Source organism: Mobula hypostoma, chromosome 29 (assembly GCF_963921235.1).
Source record: "Mobula hypostoma chromosome 29, sMobHyp1.1, whole genome shotgun sequence".
NCBI lineage: Eukaryota > Metazoa > Chordata > Chondrichthyes > Myliobatiformes > Myliobatidae > Mobula > Mobula hypostoma.
Genome location: NC_086125.1, coordinates 18,102,605 through 18,119,643, shown reverse-complemented (window position 1 = coordinate 18,119,643; position 17,039 = coordinate 18,102,605). Strand labels below are relative to the sequence as shown.

At 44.0% G+C, this 17,039-nt stretch overlaps 1 protein-coding gene across 1 annotated transcript in view; it reads right to left on the bottom strand.

Annotated features, from left to right (window-relative positions):
• LOC134339372 (uncharacterized) overlaps positions 1 to 17,039 on the bottom strand; it is a 70,064-nt gene that overhangs the window by 18,531 nt on the left and 34,494 nt on the right. The gene's annotated exons all lie outside the window — the stretch shown is intronic.

Below are 17,039 nucleotides of genomic sequence, written 5' to 3'. Positions count from 1 at the left end.
CACATCCACTCTGTCCATGCCTTTTAACATTCGAAATGTTTCTATGAGGTCTCCCCTCATTCTTCTAAACTCCAAGGAATACAGTCCAAGAGCAGACAAACGTTCCTCATATGTTAACCCTCTCATTCCCGGAATCATTCTAGTGAATCTTCTCTGTACCCTCTCCAACGTCAGCACATTCTTTCTTAAATAAGGAGACCAAAACTGCCAACAGTACTCCAAGTGAGGTCTCACCAGCGCCTTATAGAGCCTCAACATCACATCCCATCCCTGCTCCTATACTCTATTCCTCTGGAAATGAATGCCAACATTGCATTCGCCTTCTTCACTACCGACTCAACCTGGAGGTTAACTTTAAGGGAATCCTGTACGAGGACTCCCAAGTCCCATTGCATCTCAGAACTTTGAATTCTTTCCCCATTTAAATAATAGTCTGCCCGTTTATTTTTTCTGCCAAAGTGCAAAACCATACACTTTCCAACATTGTACTTCATTTGCCACTTCTCTGCCCATTCTTCCAATCTATCCAAGTCTCTCTGCAGACTCTCCATTTCCTCAGCACTACTGGCCCCTCCACCTATCTTCGTATCGTCAGCAAACTTAGCCACAAAGCCATCTATTCCATAATCCAAATTGTTGATGTACAATGTAAAAAGAAGCGGCCCCAACACTGATCCCTGTGGAACACCACTGGTAACCGGCAGCCAACCAGAATAGGATCCCTTTATTCCCACTCTCTGGTTCCTGCCAATCAGCCAACGCTCTTCCACGTATGTAACTTTCCTGTAATTCCATGGGCTCTTATCTTGTTAAGCAGCCTCATGTGTGGCACCTTGTCAAAGGCCTTCTGAAAATCCAAATATACAACATCTCCCTTGTCTAGCCTACTGGTAATTTCCTCAAAAAATTGTAATAGGTTTGTCAGGCAGGATTTTCCTTTAAGGAATCCATGCTCAGTTCTGCCTATCTTGTCATATGCCTCCAGGTACTCTGTAACCTCATCCTTGACAATCGACTCCAACAACTTCCCAACCACCGACGTCAAGCTAACAGGTCTATAATTCCCTTTTTGCTTCCTTGCCCCCTTCTTAAATAGCGGAGTGACATTTGCAATCTTCCAGTCTTCCGGAACCATGCCAGAATCTATCGACTTTTGAAAGATCATCGCTAATGCCTCCGCAATCTCCACAGCTACTTCCTTCAGAACACGCGGGTGCATTCCATCTGGTCCAGGAGATTTATCAACCTTTAGCCTATTCAGCTTCCTGAGTACTTTCTCTGTCGTAATTGTGACTGCGCACACTTCTCTTCCCTGCCACCCTTGAGTGTCCGGTATCCTGCTGTCTTCCTCAGTGAAGACTGATGCAAAATACACGTTCAGTTCTTCTGCCATCTCCTCATCTCCCATTACAATTTCTCCAGTATCATTTTCTATCGGTCCTATATTTACTCTCACCTGTCTTTTACTCTTTATATACTTGAAAAAGCTTTTAGTATCCTCTTCGATATTATTTGCTAGTTTCCTTTCATAGTTAATCCTTTCTCTGTTAAAGACCTTCTTGGTTTCCTTTTGTAAGGTTTTAAAGACTTCCCAATCCTCTGTCTTCCCACTAATTTTTGCTTCCTTGTATGCCTTCTCCTTAGCTTTAACTTTGGCTAGAAATTCTCTTGTCAACCATGGTGGCATCCTTTTTCCACTCGAAAATTTCTTCTTTTTTGGAATATACCTGTCTTGAACATTCCTTATTTCTCGCATGAACTCCAGCCACTGCTGCTCTGCTGTCTTTCCTGCCAGTGTCTCTTTCCAGTCAACTTTGGCCAGTTCCTCTCTCATGCCACTGTAGTTTCCTTTACTCCACTGAAACACCGACACATCAGATTTCGGCTTCTCTTTTTCTAATTTCACAGTGAACTTAATCATGTTATGATCACTGCCTCCTAAGGGTTCCTTCACCTCAATCTCTCCAATCACCTCCAGTTCATTACACAATACCCAATCCAGTACAGCCGATCCCCTAGTGGGCTCAACAACAAGCTGTTCTAAAAAGCCATCTCGCAGACATTCTACAAATTTTCTCTCTTGAGATCCAGTGCCGACCTGATTTTTCCAATCTACTCGCATGATAGGTTGGGTTTGTTTTCCCCGAGGCTATGGAGGCTGAAGCGGTGACCTGAAAGAATTACATAAGATTAAAGGCAAAGAAACTAGCTTTATTTGTCACATCTACATCAAAACGTACAGTGAAATACGGTGTTTACATCAACACAGTTCGAGATGTGCCTGAGGCAGCCTGCAATTGTCGCTGTGCTTCCCGCGCCAACAGAGCATGCCCACAAATTACGAACCCTATCCCTAGTACGGGAGGAAACTGGAGAGCCCAGAGGAAACCCACACAGTCACGGGGAGAAGATACAAACTCCTTACAGACAGTGGCAGGAATTCAACTACGATCACTAGCACTGTAAAGCGTTACGCTAACCACCATGCTTCTGTGAATATGGGAGTCACAGATATCTGATTATGAAGACACGTAGTCCTCTTTTATTGTCATTTAGTAATGCATGCATTAAGAAATGATACTTTATTTCCACTGGTGTGATAACACAAAACATAGGACAAACCAAGACTGAAAAAACTGACAAAACCACATAATTATAACATATAGTTACAAACAGTGTAACAATACCATAACCTGATGAAGTCCGTGAGCACAGTAAAGTTCAAAGTTTCTCAAATGTCCCACATCTCACGCAGACAGGAGAAGGAAGAAAAACTCTCCCTGCCATACCCGACCATGGTCCGACTCTGAGTCATCCGAAAACTTCGAGCTCTGATCAGCTCTCCGACACCGAGTACCGAGCGCCATCTCTGTCTGAACGGTTTGACCTCCTTCTCGGTCGCCAAAAGCAGGGAAGGCCGGGGATTTTCAGGCCTACCCTCTGAAAGATTCCCGACCACACAGTAACGACAGCAGCGAACAGGCGTTTCAGAAATTTCTCCAGCCGTTCCTCCGTGCTTTCACGTTCATTCTCAATCAAATCAGAATTGTCCACAACACCCTATTTAACATACAATATCATTTTTCACCGGAGGGCTGCGCAGGCACGGCGTGCTGCCATCTTCTCCTCCCGCCTTTAGGTTAAGCTGAACTATTTTTTTCCACAGCAGGACTATGAAAAACAAAAGGTGAGAGGAAGGAGCGTTAAAGGGGATCCAAGTTTTTTTTTTAATATATATATAAGGAGGTTGATATCTGGAACGTGCACCAGGGGAGACGGTGGAGTTGGATACAATGGCTGTTTAAGAGGTCCTCAACTGACATGTGAATAGCAAAGGCACAGAAGGTTGTGGCCCTATTCTGGGCAAATGGGGATAGTGTCAATGGACAGATGTGGGGTGGCTCTTCACTTCCCAGAACCATGACAGGACTCTGCAGATGACTGCTTAAGAAGAGATTCACTCCCACATTGTGCAATCCCCACGGTGACATATCAGGGCTGCTGCAAGTTCATCACAGCCCTAAAGACAACTACACTCGACTCATCCCCCCGTTCTCCTCACTAACATGCGCAGCCTGGAAAATAAAATTGAAGACCTCAGAGCAAGACTACCGTACTGGAGGGACATCATGGACTGCTGTGTACTCTGATTCAATCCCAGCGCTCTGGACGAGGGCTTTACCTTCCCTTGTTTGGATCAGACTGTGTGTTAAATAGGGGGAAAGTCGTCTTGCGTTATTGACTCATCATGGTGCACAGACATGATGCTTTCATAGTGGGAAGGGCTTTATGTCTGATGGACTGGGCTGTAGCCACTATTTTTTGTATGCTTTTTCATTCAAGGGCATTGGTGTTTCCACATTAGGCTGTGATACTCTTCACTGCGCACCTGTAGAAGTTTGTAAAAGTTTTAGATAACATGCCGAATCTTCGCAAACTTCTAAGAAAGTAGAGGTGCTGCAGTGCCTTCTTTGTAATGACAGTTATGTGCTGGAAGGATCCTCTGAAATGCTAATGTAGAGGAAGGACGCTCTCCATCTCTGATTCCCTGATTAGGACTAGCTCATGGACCTCCGGTTTTCATCTTAACCATATAACAATTACAGCACGGAAACAGGCCATCTCAGGCCTTCTAGTCCGTGCCGAACTCTTACTCTCACCGACCTGCACTCAGCCCATAACCCTCCATTCCTTTCCTGTCCATATAGCAATCCAATTTAACTTTAAATGACAACATCGAACCTGCCTCAACCACTTCTGCTGGAAGCTCGTTCCACACAGCTACCACTCTTTGAGTAAAGAAGTTCCCCGTCATGTTACCCCTAAACTTTTGCCCTTTAACTCTCAACTCACGTCCCCTTGTTTGAATCTACCCCACTCTCAATGGAAAAGGCCTGTTTATGTCAACTCTATCTAGCCCCCTCATGATTTTAAATACCTCTATCAAGTCCCCCCTCAACCTCTACGTTCCAAAGAATAAAGACCCGACCTGTTCAACCTTTCTCTGTAACTTAGGTGATGAAACCCATGTAACATTCTAGTAAATCTCCTCTGTATTCTCTCTTTTTTGTTGACATCCTATAATTCGGTGACCAAAACTGTACACAATACTCCAAATTTGGCCTCACCAATGCCTTGTACAATTTCAACATTACATCCCAACTCCTATACTCAATGCTCTGATTTATACAGGCCAGCATACCAAAAGCTTTCTTCATCACCCTATCCACGTGAGATTCCACCTTCAGGGAACTATGCACCATTATTCCTAGATCCCTCTGTTCTACTGCATTCTTCAGTGCCCTACCATTTACCATGTATGTCCTATTTTGATTAGTCCTACCAAAATGTAGCACCTCACATTTACCAGCTTTAAACTCTATCTGCCATCTTTCAGCCCACTCTTCATAATGTACTGGGTGGGCACAGGAGTACATTCAGCCAGAGACTCATTCCTCCGAGATGCAGCACAGAGCGTCATAGGAAGTCATTCCTGCCTGTGGCCATCAAACTTTACAACTCCTCCCTTGGAGGGTCAGACACCCTGAGCCGATAGGCTGGTCCTGGACTTAGTTCATAATTTACTGGTATAATTTACGTATTACTATTTAACTATTTATGGTTCTATTACTATGGCCTACTCCTGCACCTATTTTCTATGTTTCTATTTATTATTTATGGTGCAACTGTGACGAAAACCAGTTTCCCCCGGGGTCAATAAAGTATGACTATGACTAACTGGCCTAAATCTCTCTGCAAGCTTTGAAAACCTACTTCATTATCCACAGCTCCACCTATTTTAGTATCATCTGCATACTTACTCATCCAATTTACCACCCCATCATCCAGATCATTAATATATATGACAAACAACATTGGACCCAGTACAGATCCCTGAGGCACACCACTAGTCACCAGCCTCCAATCTGACAAACAGTTATCCACCACTACTCTCTGGCATCTCCCATCCAGCCACTGCTGAATCCATTTTACTACTTCAGTATTAATACCTAACGCTTGAACCTTCCTAACCAACCTGCCGTGTGGAACCTTGTCAAAGGCCTTACTTTAGTCCATATAGACAACATCCACCGCTTTACCCTCTTCAACTTTCCTAGTAACCCCTTCAAAAAATTCAATAAGATTTGTCAAACATGACCTTCCACACACAAATCCATGTTGACTGTTCCTAATCAGACCCGTCTATCCAGGTAATTATATATACCATCTCTAAGAATACTTTCCATCAATTTACCGTCCACTGACATGAAACTCACAGGCTGATAATTGCTAGGTTTACTCTTAGAACCCTTTTTAAACAATGGAACCACATGAGCAATACGCCAATCCTCCAGCACCATCCCCATTTCTAATGACATTTGAAATATTTCTGTCAGAGCCACTGCTATTTCCACACTAATTTCCCTCAAGTTCCTAGGGAATATCATGTCAGGACCCGGAGACTTATCCACTTTTATATTCCTTAAAAGCGCCAGTACTTCCTCTTCTTTAATCATCATAGTTTCCATAACTTCCCTACCTGTTTCCCTATCTTACACAATTCAATATCCTTCTCCTCAATATACCGAAGAAAAGAAATTGTTCAGAATCTCCCTCATCTCTTTTGGCTCCACACATAGCTGTCCACTCTGATTCTCTAAGGGACCAATTTTATCCCTCACTATCCTTTTGCTATTAATATAATGGTAGAAACCCTTGTTCCTGAAGACAATAATCAGCTCTTTGGTTTTGCTGACATTGAGTGAGAGATTGTTGTTGTAGCACCATCAGCCAATTCTCATTCTCCGTCCCATATGCTGACTCATCATCGCCTTTGATTCACAAAACAACAGTGGTGGTGTCAGCAAACATAAATATGGCATTGGAGTTGTACTTAGCCTTACAGTCATAAGTATAAAGTGAGTAGAGCAGGAAAAAATGGGGAGTGGGGTGGAGATGAAGCACACAATCTTGCAATGCACCTTGATTGAGGAGGAGATGTTTGCAATCCAAACTGACTGAGTTTACACGTGAGGATATCGAGGACCCAGTTGCACAAGCCTAGATGTTGGAGCGTATTGATTAGTTTTGAGCAGATGATAATGCTGAATGCAGAGCTGTAGTCAATGCAGAGCATCCTGATGTATGCGTCTTCACTGTTCCAGGGTTGAGTGAAGAGCCAATGAAATGCTGTGGACCTGTTGTGCCAGTAGGCTATTTGGAGCAGATCCAAATTACTTCTCAGGCAGGAGTTGATATATTTCATCACCAACATCTCAAAGCATGTTATCACCATGGACGTAAGTGCTACTGAATGGATAGTACTTGATGAAAGTAGAGTGGTGGATGTTGTCTACATGGATTTTAGTAAGGCATTTCACAATCTGCCTCATGTTAGGCTCAACCAGAAGGTTAAGGTGCATGAGATCTACAGTGACTTGGCCCCCCTTTGGATTCAGAATTGGCTTCCCCAGAGAAGACAGTGGTTAGTGGTCAATGGGAATTATTCTAGCTGAAGGTCCACACTATACTGGAGCCTCTGCTGTCTATATGACAATTGAAAATTGAGATGGGTGGCTTATGAAATTTTCAGATAATACAAAGGTTGGTGCTGTTGTGTATAGAACAGGGAACAATAGAGCACAGGAATAGGCCATTGAAACCACAGTGTTGTGCCGAACCAAATAAATTAGTAATGAAGTGAGCAAATAAGTTAATCCCCTCTGCCTACACAATGGACATATCCTTCCATTTTTCTCATATTTATGTGCCTATCTAAACATCTGTTAAAAATCTCTAATGTATCTGCCTCTACCACCACCTCAGGCAGCACATTCCAGGCCACTGTGTGTGTGTGTGTGTGTGTGTATAAAAAAACAATCAAACAAAACAAAACTTGCCCTTCACATCTTCTCTGAGCCTACACCACCCCCCCTGCCTTAAATGCATGCCCTCTAATATTAGACATGTCAACCCTGAGATGAAGATACTGCCTGTCTAGTCTACCTCTGCCCTTAAGTGTACTATCTCCTTAAATTTGACCTCCCAAGGTGTAACACTTTGCAGTTGGCTGGGCTAAACTCCATCTGCCATTTCTCTGCCCATACCTGCAACAGATCAATACTCTACTCATAAATCCTATCCCTGAGAATTCTCTCCAGTAACTTCCCTACTACTGACTTTAGATTCTACCGTCAATAGTTTCCTGGATTATCCCTGGCTCCCTTCTTGAATAATAGAACAACGGTAGCTACTCACCAGTCCTTTGGGACCTTGCCTGTGGTGAGAGAGGACACAAAGATATTGGTCAAAGCCCCAGTAATTTCTTCGCTTGCCTTTCTCAATAACCTGCGGGATATCCCATCAGACCCTGGGGATTTATACACTTTAATGCTCTTCAAGACATCCAACATTGTCTTCTCCTAAACATGAGAAATTCTTCTAATGCTGGGAATCCAAAGCAACACACACAAAATGTTGGAGAAACTCAGCAGATTAGGCCTTTTCTTCCAAATGCCGTCGCATACAAGTACTTTTGACACTGATCTTCCTATCCTCCATGTCCCTCTCCTTGTAAATACTGGTGTAAAGTACTCATTGAATACCTCACCCACATCCTTTGCATCCAAGCAAATGTTACCCCCGTATTGTTGAGTGGTCCTACCTTCTTCCTAGCTATCCCCTTGGTCCTGATGTATGTATGGAATGCCTTGAGATTCTCTTTAATCCTACTTACCAACAACTTTTCATGGCCCCTTCTGGCTTTCCTAATTCTTCCTTCTGTTATTTGTCGGCTTCTTTACAATCTTCAAGGACTCAGTTTGATTCTAGCTTCCTAAGCTTTACATACTTTCCCCTTTTCTTCCTAACTAAATTCATCAGCTCTGCCAACAGCCAACGTTCTCTTACTTTTCCATCCTTGGCCTTCCTTCCAAATGGAACGTACCTGTCCAGGTAGGCTCATTGTCTCTGCCTACTCCTGCCCACTGAAATCGTGTCCTCCTATCTTGACTCCATTATATCGTCCTTGGTTCAGTCCTTTACACCTACATCTGTGACACTTCTCATGCTCTTGATCTCCTCACTAACGTTCAATTCCCTGGCCATGACCCCAGTTATGCCTGCCTTTTCATTGGCTGCATGGAACGGTCCATGTTCCAAGCCTTCCTCAGTAATGCTCCCCAGCTCTTCCTCTGATTACATTGGTGCTGCTTCATGCACCCATGCTGAGCTCATCAATTTCATCAACCTTGCCTCCAACTTCCACCCTGCCTTTAAATTCATTAGGTCCATTTCTGACACCTCCCTTTCCTTTCTTGATGTCTCTTTCTCCATCTCTGGAGACAAACTATCGACCAACATCTTTTATAAACCTATTAATTCTCACAGTTATCTTGATTATACCTCTTCCCACCCCATCTCCTGTGAAAATGCTATTCCCTTTTCTCAGTTCCTTTGCCTCTGCCACATCTGTTCCCAGAATACGGTTCTCCTTTCCAATACATTGGAGATGTCCTCCTTCTTAAAAGTAAAGGGTTTCCCTTCCTCCGTCATTGATGAAGCCCTCACCCAGACATCTGTGCACACCCATATTCCCACTTAACGGTGATAACGTTCTTCTTGGTCTTATCTACTGCGAAAGCCTTTGCATCCAACACATTATTCTCTGCAACACGTTTCATTTCCAAAGGGATCCTACCACCAAGTATGTCTACCTTTCCCCAACCCCCACCTTTCTCTTATTTCTGCAGGGTTCGCTCCTCTGTGATTCCCTCTTCCATTCACCCCTCCCAGCACTTATCCCTGCAAGCAGCCAAAGTCCTACACCTGCTCATTCAGCTCCTCATTCATCTCCATTCAGATCCCCAGACAATCCTTCCAAGTGAGGCAACACTTCACTGGTGAATCTTCTGTGGTTGCCTATGGTGTCCTGTGCACCTGATGTGGCCACCTTTACAATGGTGAGAAATTGGGGGTACCGCCTTATTGAACACCTCCACTCCATCCACCAAAAAGCAGAGGAGCTTCCTGTGGTCAAATATTTTAATTCTGATTCCCATTCCCATTGTGACATGGTGGTTCATGGCCTTCTCTTGTGCTACAATGAATTCACCTTCCCCTTCACCCCGCTTTTTATTCTGGCATTTTCCCCTTCCTTTCCAGTCCTGAAAAAGGGTCACGGCTTCAAACATTGACTGTTTATTCATTTCCATAGATAATTCCTGACCTGCTGGGTTTCTCCAGCATTTTGTGTGTGTTGCTTTGGATTTCCAGCATCAGCAGAATTTCTCATGTTCATGATACCCATCCTGTACTCTGTGCGGTTAGTTTTTAAACACCCTCAACATGTCAGATGTGGACTTGCCAGGACCGGGAGTAATCCAGAGAGTACTACCTTGGAGGTCCTGTCTTTCTATACTCCTTAAAGGACCTCTTCCCCCTTTCTATGTATCTCACTGGTGCCAATGTGCACCGTGACCTCAGGCTGTTCATCCTCCCCCTTGAGAATATTCTGCAGACGCTCTGAGATATCTTGGATCCTAGGAACTGGGAGGCAACACACCATCCTGGCATCTCTTTCGAGGCCACAAAATCTCCTGTCCTTTCCCCTAACTATAGAGCAGGGGTTAATGGTTAATGGCATAAAAAAAGTTGGAAACCCCTATCGCTCTGCCTGATTGTACCATTCTCTGCTGAAGCTTAGAGCCAACCACAGTACCACCAGCCTGGCTGCTGCTGCTGTGCCCTGATAGGTCAACCCCCAGCAGTATCCCAAGGGGTATACATGTTGCTGAGGAGAATGGTCAGAGGGGAAATCTGCACTGAATGATTATTCCCCTTACTTATTCTGGTTTTATCTGAAGCCTACACGCTGGGTGTGACTGCCTCGGTAAAAGTTCCATCTATGAGGCTTTCAGCCTTCCAGTTGGACATGAGTACACCCAGCTCCAGTTCACTGATCTTGTCAGTCAGAAGCTGAAACTGGGTGCACTTCCCACAGATGTAGTCATCAGAGAGATGGTCATGTAACCAGAAATCCCACGTGTTGTAGGAAGAACATCCTGCCTACACTGTAATAGCAACTAACTTTTTACAGACGATAAGAAAAATCTTACCTGTGCCTCCTTTGTGAAACCTTTGTGTTCCACACACCTCGCCTGTTCTCGCTGAAGGCTGTTGAGCTTGATCACTCTAACAGTGGCCCACTGCAACAATGGCTGCTCCACTTACACCACACTCTTTTTCATTGGCTCATATAAGACTCAGTCCCCATGAGACTTGCTGTTTTCAAGTGGCTCCCACCAGGCAAGATGTCGCAAAGATAGTGTAGAAGGTTGCCACGAGAAATACAATTGGATGTAACTCAGCTGTAGATAAGGGTGGAGAAATGCAGATGGAATTTAATCTGGACAAGAGTGAGGAGGTGCACTTAAGAAGGTTTATGGCATGCTTGCCTTTATTATTTGAACCACTGGGTTCAAAGATCAGGAAATTATATTGTAGCTTTTTAAAAGTCTAGTTAGGCTGGATCTGAAGTATTGCATTCAGCTCTGGTTGCTTCACTATAGGAAGGATGCGGAGGCTTTGGAGCGGGTATAGAGCAGATTTACCAAGATGCTGTCCGATTAGAGGGTATGATTAGAGGAGGGGTTGGGCAAAATTAGATTGTTTTCTCTGGAGCAGTAGAGGTTGACAAGAGACCTGATAGATGTTGAAGGACATAGAGTTAGCATCTTTTTTCCCCAGGGTGAAATGTCTAATACTAGAGGGTACAAATTTAATGAGAAAGAGGGCAAGTGGAAAGGAACTGTACTGTGCAGCTTATTTTACACAGTGAGGGATGGGTGCCTGCAATTCACCAATAGGACTATGGTGGAGGCTGATGCGATCAGCACTCTTGGATAGGCACATTAATGAGCAGAGAATGGAGGTATATTGATATTGTGCAGGCAGAAGTGATTGGGTTAGTTAGCCAGCACATTGTAGGCAAAAGGGCAACTTTGCTGTACTATGTTCCATGTTCTAGAACATCGTTGCTGGTCAACCTGATGTTATTTATGAAAGTCACATAATGAGCAAGAACTGTGACTGTGTGTTCAACATGGACTGTTGCCTGGTTGTCCTGTCTATTGTGGCATTACCACTGTTAGTTCCAGTGTGACAGTATGAATGATACTGAAGTAGCTGACACAGCAATCTGACACCAATAACCTGCTTACTAATAGTTCTCTGGGCAACCACTTGACTCTAGACCTAATACCATGGTCACAGCCAGGACAATAGACCCAAATTCCTTGGATGAGATGAAGGAAACTGGCACCATGCCGTTAGTGCAGAAATACTTAACTACTGGGTGTCAAAAGTAAATTGGTGACTGAAAAAACAAAGCAACACAAAGGGACGTGGTTGGGGAAATTTCCTCAGCTGCAGGATGTGACTCAGCAAGAAAGGGTGCCAAGAAGATTCACGAGAATATTTCAGTTCCACTTCCCATTTCCAGTCCATGGCTTCCTCTACTGCCATGTTGAGGCCATGCTCAGGTTAGCGGAGCTACACTTCATATTCTGTCTGTGTAGCCTACATCCTGTTTCCCTCTCTCTCCTATCTCCTTACTTGCCCATGACTTCCCTCTGGTACTCCTCCCTCTTCCCTTTCTTCCATGATCTTCTACCCTCTCCTTTCAGATTGCCCCTCCTCCAGCACTGTATCTCTTTCACCAATCAACTTCCCAGCTCTTTACTTCACCCCCTCCCCCTCTCTCTGTTTCACCCATCACCTGCCATCTTTTGCTTCTTCCCCCTGGGAAGTTATGTTGTGGTTACATACAACAAAGTTTTTTTTTCACCATTATACGAAGGACATTATTAGAGTGCTGAAAAGACCAACAGGATATTGTCTGGAGTAAGGAGACTGAAGGAGGAGGACAGGTTGTATAAACTAGGACTTTATTTCTGAGAATGTAGGAGGTTGAAGGGGGAGCTGACAGAGGTATATAAAGTCATCAGGGACATAGTATTTTTCCCAGGAGTGAGTACTAAAAAGAGGATTAGGTTTAAGATCAAAGGCAAAAGATTGAAGAGAGACCTGATGACAGCTTCTTCATGCAAAGGGGAGGAGAGGAGCATATATGGAAGGTGCTGCCAGAAATAGTGGTTGAGGCAGGCACATTTAGCATCCTTTTAAAGATATCTAGATAAGTACATGGATATGCAAGGTGGGCGGCTGGGATTAACTCCCTGGGCAATATAGTTGGGCTGAAGGTCTTGTTTCCATGCTGTCTGACTCTGTGAATGAGAGGAGGTGGTGAAGGCAGGGACAGTGACAACATTTAAGGGTTAGGAACACCAAGTTAGCATTCTCAGAATTCTTCCCTGTGTGACACAGTGGAGTACAAGGACAAGAAAACAGGCATGGCACTAAATTTCTGGGGTGAGACATACAAACAGGACTGGTTGTACCAGGAAAATCAAGAGACTGCAGGTGCTGGAATCTGAAGCGATAAACAATCTGCTGGAGGAAATGAGTGGTCGAGCAGCAATTGTGTATGAGGAGGGATAGTCAAAATTTCAAGTTCACAGCCTTGTATCAGGACTGACAGCAGATAAAAAGGTAACTGGTACAGATAGGAAGGAGAAGGAGTGGTGAGGCAGGGGCTGGGAGGTGATGGGTGGAACCAGGTGAAGTGGGGAATGATGAGCAGATGGTCGAAGGGATAGAACGGTAGGCCTGGATTTTGGACGCAGAGGGTAATTTGGGGAGCGTTATTTCTCAAAATGGAGGCCTTTGACCAATGGTGTGCTGCAGCCATTAGTACTGGGTCTTCTATTGTTAATCATCTACATTAACAATTTTTATTGGAATGTATTTGCGCAATTGATAAGTTTGCAATGACACCAAATTTAGTGCAGAGAGGTTATCCAAGATTACAGCCGTGAAAGTGGACCATGGACTGGTAGATGGGATTTAACTCAGACAAGTGTTGCATTTTAGTAAGTTAAACCATAACAGGAATACAGTGTATGAAAGGCACTGGGGGCTGCTGTAGAACATAGAGATCTATGGGTACAAGGGCGTGGTGCCATGAAGGCAGCGTCTCAGCTACATAGGGCGGTGAATATACTGAGTACAGAAGTTGGAATGTTATGTTACAGCTGTTACAAGGTGCTGCAGAGACCACATTTCTGTTCAGTTCTGCTTGTCCAGCTGTACGAATAACATTAAGCATGAAAAGGTGCAGAAAAGACTCACAAGGATATTATGGGGAAAGCTTGATTTATATGGAGAGGCTGGGACATTTTCCCCTGGAATATAAGTAACTTTCATGAGGTTTGTAAGATCATGAGGGGTGTAGGTAAAATAGATTTATCACGATCTTTTTTCTCATAGGAATCCAAAACTAGAGGGCACAGATTTAAGGTGAAAGGTGCAAGATTTAGACACTTGAAGGGCAACATTTTCCATAGAAGGGTGCTGGTAAATGGCACAAGCTGCTAGAGGAAGTGCAGGTACGTATTTAAAAGATAGCTGGTCAGGTACATGGTTTAAAGGGCTATGGGCCAAGCGATAGACAAATGGGACTAGCTCAAGTTGACATGGAAGAGCTGGCCTGTTTCTATGTTGCATGACACTATGGCTTCTCAGGTGGAATGAGGTGTTGGGCGTCTGTGACAGTGGATAAGATCAAGGGAAGAAAGGCACTGAATGATTCAGATTAGGTTACTGTCACATACATCATGAAGGAATGAAATTCCTTGCTCACGTTAAACAGAGTAGAGTAATAAATGCAACAATGAATACCGTGAACAAGCACTGGACAGCAATGGTGTAAATGGTGGCATGCGTCTGGAGTGATTCAGGTCCAAGGTGGAGACGTAGAATTATGAGTGAGAAGGCAGCAGAATCACCAGGAATGGGTCATGAGGAAGGTGACTGTTTCTGCACTCTGACAGTTTCTGTTCCCGTGTCCGGATCACACTATCGGTTTGTAAAGAAACGAAATATTTTTAAAAAGGCCCAAATCATATTAAACGGTCGGTGCACAAAGTTGGAGCTCACTCAATAGGCCGATCGGTCCCCACTGACCTCCTCCGATCATCGCTGCCCTTCGGACGCGTGCTCCGAGTCCACCCCGTCCGGCAGTTGTGAATTAACAGATAACGCTTAGAACTGCACAACAAAGATTTCTTAGTCGTATAATTAAGGTGCATAAAGCCTAGGGCTTTATTTTTAAGAAACAGACTTCTAAATTTTATTATTTCCACTTTCTCTGCCCATGTCAAAATTACACCATTCTATTTATAAATTCTCAACTTTGATTCATTTGCAAGTGAAATTATCTTCTCTGCAGCTAAGTCTTGATCTCTCCTGTGAAAACAATGCACTGTGTGTTCCTTCTACTATTCAGAATTTAGACAGTCTGAGGTGGCCTTTCATTCAGACCTTAGTTCACCGTAACCCACTTGGTAACATATGGCACATTCTGCTGGTTAGAAAGGAGACAGGCGGCAGGTACGAAAGCAAACCTTTTCCCAGGCTGACAGGCTTTTATATTTTGGATTAACAATTTCTGATTAACTAGCAATTAGTAAGTCAGAGGTTAAAAGCTTGCACAAGTCTTCTGTGAGTGTTCTGACTCAGAAGTTGAGTGGCTTAAATCGAACAACTTCGCTGCCACAGACTCCAATCTGTTACGATACTCTAGGCCTTTGTAGTTGGATGCAGGAACCCCATGAAAGCCATACATGGCTCCCCACCAGGCCGCTGCTATTGCACCAGTAGAATCACTATCGCCACCGTGGAAAACTGCTCTGTTACAGAGCTCCTCCCATGACTTGCCTGAGCCCAGGATAGCGTCATAGGCTATCATGGGGGCATCATGCCCACTGGCTCCACCCCAGCCGCCATAGCTGACAGAGGTATAGAACTCATCACGCTCAGCTACACCATAAGGCTCTGGGAAAATCGGCTTTGAAACCCCATCCATAATGCCTCGGTCCTGAAGGTACTTATTCCATTTATTTTGAAAATAGGACCTAAAATAAGAAAAGAGCGAAGTTATTTATTTTATAGAAGGGTCCTTCAGTCTGCAATGCGTCAAGTGTTTTTCTTTTTAAGCCAAATACAGTGGAAGTAATTTGACAATCATTTTACTGATACAGTAACTTCAGTCTCTTTTCTCAAACGTTCACACTGTTATTGTGCAAAGTCCAACTATGTTCATTCAGGGAGTGGCCACTCAGTCACAGGGCACAGAGACAGTAACCTTCAACCCAAACCGCTTCCATCCACCAGCACAGTTCGCAGCCCTTGTCTTGGCCATTCAGGTATTCTCAAGATACTTAGTAAATACTGAGAGAGTATTCACCACTCTCACCCAGTTCACAATCAGAATGGGGAAGCAGACGGCACTCACAGGCTGATTATGACATTAATAAAAACTTGTCCATCATTGAGGACATCTCCAAGAGGCGGTGCCTCAAACAGCATTCATCACCCAGGACATGCCCTCTTCTCATTACTACCACAGCAGAGAAGGTACAGGAGCCCGAAAGCCCACACTCAACAACCCATCTTCTTTCCTTTCGCCATCAGGTTTCTGGATGGTCCACGAACACTACCTCACTCTCTCTTATGCGCTATTTATTTTTAAATTTCTAACTTACAGTATTTTTTTATGCCTTGCTCCATAATGCTGCCGGAAAACATGAAACTTCATGACACATCAGTGATAGTAAACCTGACTCTGATTCAGAGCTGAAGGACAAACAGTTGCGCTCACACGTACTGTGACAAAGTGCTCCAAGAGGTTAGTCATGGCCAGAGTCCACTCCTGCCTCAGCAAAGACCTATACCCACCGCAATTTGCCTATCTCCAGCAAATGCGATCCCACTGCCTCTCCACTCAGCCTTGTGTTGGACAACAGCAATACCTACTGTTTATCAATTACAGTTCACTGATGATTCAACACCATCATCCCCTCAGTACTAATCAAAAAAAACTCCAAAAACCTGGGGCTCTGCACCTCCTTCTACAACAGGATCCTTGACTTCCTCATCGGGAGACCAGAGTCAATGTGGATCAGAAATAAAATCTCCTCCTCACTGACAATCAACAATGGCACACACACCAGACCTCATCAAGCGATCAGCAGTAGAAAGGGTGAGCAGTTTCAACTTCCTGCATGTCAACATCTTTGAAGATCTATCCGGGGCCCAACATATTAATACAATTACAAAGACACAACAGTGTCTATATTTTACTACGGCTTTGAGGAGATCTGGTTTGTCACCAAAGACGCCAGCAAATTTCTACAGATGTACGGTGGAGAGCATTCTAATTGGTTGTATCGCCATTTGACATGGAGGTCAGTCCACAGACTTTCCAGCAACACATTAAGGACAAAAGAATAACTAGGATAAGAATAGGCCTCATTAGACACAACAGGGACAATAGGTGTGTGGAGCCTAAGGTTCAGAACAGTACAGCACAGGAATCAGCCTTCCGACCCATAATGTTGTGCTGAACCAATGAAATTAAT